Below are 3,492 nucleotides of genomic sequence, written 5' to 3'. Positions count from 1 at the left end.
GCAGCAGCAGCTTGGTTATCACCCTCCAATCTCAGACAGCTGGCAGCGGGTCCCCTCCCACCAGGACAAGTACAAGGGCCCTGTTAATGGCCTCAGTTGTCCAAATATCATTCATCACTTAAGACAGGCCTAATAAAAGGCTAAAGGTGCCCCCCTTCCCTACTTCCTCCTGAACACGAGTGTGTGTCTCCTTTAAGCCACTGCGGGCCGCCTTCTCAGGTTCCTCCTCCGAAGCCCAAGCCCAGAGTCACTGGTGGGATGGGGCACTCGCGCCCCCATCTCTTTGGCGACAGCAAGCTATTGGTTGCGCTTCCCTTCGCTCCCATCAGCAACCCCTCATTCTAGACGTTCTCGGGGGAGTTGGACGCACTCTCCCAGGCTTTTCCCATCAAACGCTCCCTTTTACTTTTCCTCCGTCGTCAGCACATTAGGACGGCAAATAATTTTCTTGGAGGCAGTGCGATTCTACAGTTCAGCCCGCGTGCTTGACAATTAACTAAATAAACTGCTTGGGGTCACTTGGAGTAACAATTCACAGACTTCCCTGTGACAGGCAGAAGTTAAACCCCTCGGAGTGCGGGCCTCCCCGTGGGGCTGGTTCTGCGGGAGGGAAATTCTAGGCGTCTTATTATTCACCCTCTCCCTTCCCTCTCTCTTTCTGACCTTAAGAGTACTCTTAACCTTCCTCCTCCAGCTTGCTAATGGGGAAATAAATCTTGGGAGAGTATCTTAAATTCTTTTTTATCACAGACTGTATCACCGAGATAATAAGACCAGCCTTCAGAGTAACCATTAAGCCACAGAAGGTGTGGTCATCATTTATGATTTTTTAGCCTTAATTGCTAGACAGACACTTTAAGTGGGAAGTCTGTCTAATGAGCCCAGTCATTAAAACATCAAAAACTGTTATCTGGGGTTTCTATTTTAGTTAGACATTACATTATTTTAATAAGGGGGCTGCATTTCTTGTCACAGGGTTTGGTAATGGAGACTGAAGCAACCCCCCGGGGGCTGGGGGAGGGAGCCGGGAGGCAGGCCCGCCTTTGGAAAACAAGGTTGCAAATCAAGCCAGAGACCTGGAAAGGGGATGCAGATGAGCAAATGTGGGGACCTGAGTGGGAGCAGGGCCCTGTCCGTGGGACAGTGGGGGACTGGAAGGGCCGTGCTAGCCTGGGGCAGGTCGTGGGGTGGTCTGGCCTTATTGTACATCATTCAGGAGCTTGCTGACCTGTTGCCACCCCTTTGTGCCCAGGTCCCCGGATTCCTCCTTGCTGCCCTGGGAAGGAGGCAGCCTGCAGGCCCAGCCAGCTCCTCCTCCCCAGCCTCTGCCCATCACCAGAGCCCCATTTCCCCCTCCCCTGGCCTCCGACGTCAGGCGGGCTCACAGCTGCCTCTGCAGCACGGGTTCCACACTGGCCCTTCTCACACTGAAGCTCAAGATTCTGACAATCACTGCCGGCTACGTGTTATTGCTCTGGACCAGTAGGGTCCAGTAGAAATGTAATGTGAGCCGCATGTGTAATTTTAAATTTTCTAGTAGCAACATTTAAACAAGTAAAAATAAACAGGTAGATTTAATTTTAACAACATATTTTTTATTTAAACCAGTCTATCCAAAATAATATCATTTCAACGTGTAATCAGTATTTTTAAAATGGTTAGTGAGCTATTTCACATTCTTTTTTCATAGCAATCTTACACGGACGGCGCAGCTCAATTTGGACTAGCCATAGTTCGAGTGCTCCATGGCCACATGTGGGTAGAGGCTATGTTCTGGATGGAACAGGTATATGCTTTGGTTTTCCAAGTAGCTGTTACCGAGCACTTATTCTATGCCAGGCACTCTTCTAAGCAATTTGCATGTATTAATTCATTTACCACAACAACCTCATCAAGCAGATACTACTGTTATGCCCATTTTACAGGTGAGGAAACTGAGGCAGAGAGGTTATGTAACTTGTTCTAAGTCTCAGAGCTTGTGAGTGCTACCCCCAAATGGGGCACAATGTAGCTATGGGCTCAGCATATATTTGATGCCTAATTCATCTGAGCCCTAGAAGACCTGGCAAAGGTGCTAACCATCCCAAGCCATCTGGGCACAGCTGGCTCGCTGGCTCTGGGACTAATACCCTGGTCATGAAAGCCCCAGGTGACACCAGCTGCCTGTCTAGAGGCCTGTGTGTTAGTTCCTCCTCAAATAGGAAACTTGCCAACAAGTAGTCTTTACTTTGGGGAAAAATCAAGAGGTTAGCTTGGAAAAGATAGCCTTTAAAAAACAACTTCTTAAAAACACTTCTGACACTGACAACTTCTGACAATGAAGCATTGAAAAACATCCTAAAATTCACTGCCAAGCAGTAAGAGAGCAAAAGATAGCAGTCAACCGTTTCCCCAGCTACTACTATCGCAACATCAAAACGATACACATTCACTGTAGAAGCACCACATACTCCAGCCTAGTAGATGCTCAGTAAATGCTGGCTGAGTAAATGCTCAGTAAAACCTAGGCTGCTCAGAGAAAGTAGGCAGGGCTTGATAGAAGCAGTAATCCATGGTAACGACTTTACCCCAGCACAACCGAGAATGGTTACCAAAACCAGGGAAATAGGCTACAGTGGTCGGCAAACTGCGGCTCGGCAAACCGCGACTCGCAAACCACATGTGGCTCTTTGGCCCCTTGAGTGTGGCTTTTCCACAAAATACCGGCTCTTCCACAAAATACTGACTTCTGCGCATGGGCCACGAAGTTTCAATCGCACTGTACGTGCGTGCCCGCACGTGGTATTTTGTGGAAGAGCCACACTGAAGGGGCCAAAGAGCCGCACGTGGCTCACGAGCCACGGTTTGCCGACCACGAGTAGGACAACCCAAGCGGACAGGTTCGCATGCAAGGAGAGCAAGGTCTCTGGTGGAGGAGGAAGGCAGGAGGGGAGAAAACGTGATGACTCATGGCTACACTGCGTTTATGTCGCACACGGTCAATCATCCTCACTAGATCTGCCCAAAGACACATGAAAAGAAGCAAGTGGTGGAGGAATCCCGGCCTTTCAAATAGGTAAGCGCAATCCAGAGCAACGCTGTTTGGCTTTACATTTTATCACAATCAATTCAACTGATTAAAGTTATCCAGAAGGGAGGCAGGAAGGCAAATATAAGACAGGAAAACCCTGGTTGTAGGTACATATAGTAGAAGAAAATGCTGAGGGTCATAGTGGCTCACAGGCCAGCTTAAGGCTTCCAAAGGTCAGATAAGCACACTCCCAGAAAGAGATGAGAGGGCAGGTCTGATCCCACCAGGAAACAATAAAGATGTCACAGCAAACAGGGTCATGGATTACGGAGCTGAGAGAAGAGAAGGCTGGCGTTAGTGAGGGCCTGCTGGGATGCCAAGGATTCTGACCGAGAGCAACAAGCACAGGGCCCAGGGGAGAGGGTCACATGACCCAGTTTAAATCCAGCTCAAGCAACTCTCTTTACCTTCCAGAGCCTTGC

The 3,492-nt window shown here is 49.0% G+C and overlaps 1 protein-coding gene across 6 annotated transcripts in view; it reads right to left on the bottom strand.

The window, feature by feature from the left end:
• The window catches only part of ZBTB7C (zinc finger and BTB domain containing 7C), a 214,582-nt gene that overhangs the window by 55,013 nt on the left and 156,077 nt on the right, over nt 1-3,492 (bottom strand). The window lies entirely within an intron of this gene.

Source organism: Myotis lucifugus, unplaced genomic scaffold (assembly GCF_000147115.1).
Source record: "Myotis lucifugus unplaced genomic scaffold, Myoluc2.0 scaffold_16, whole genome shotgun sequence".
In the NCBI taxonomy this organism is placed as follows: Eukaryota; Metazoa; Chordata; class Mammalia; order Chiroptera; family Vespertilionidae; genus Myotis; species Myotis lucifugus.
The sequence above is the reverse complement of the archived record's forward strand: the minus strand, read 5'-3'. Positions and strand labels throughout refer to the sequence as shown.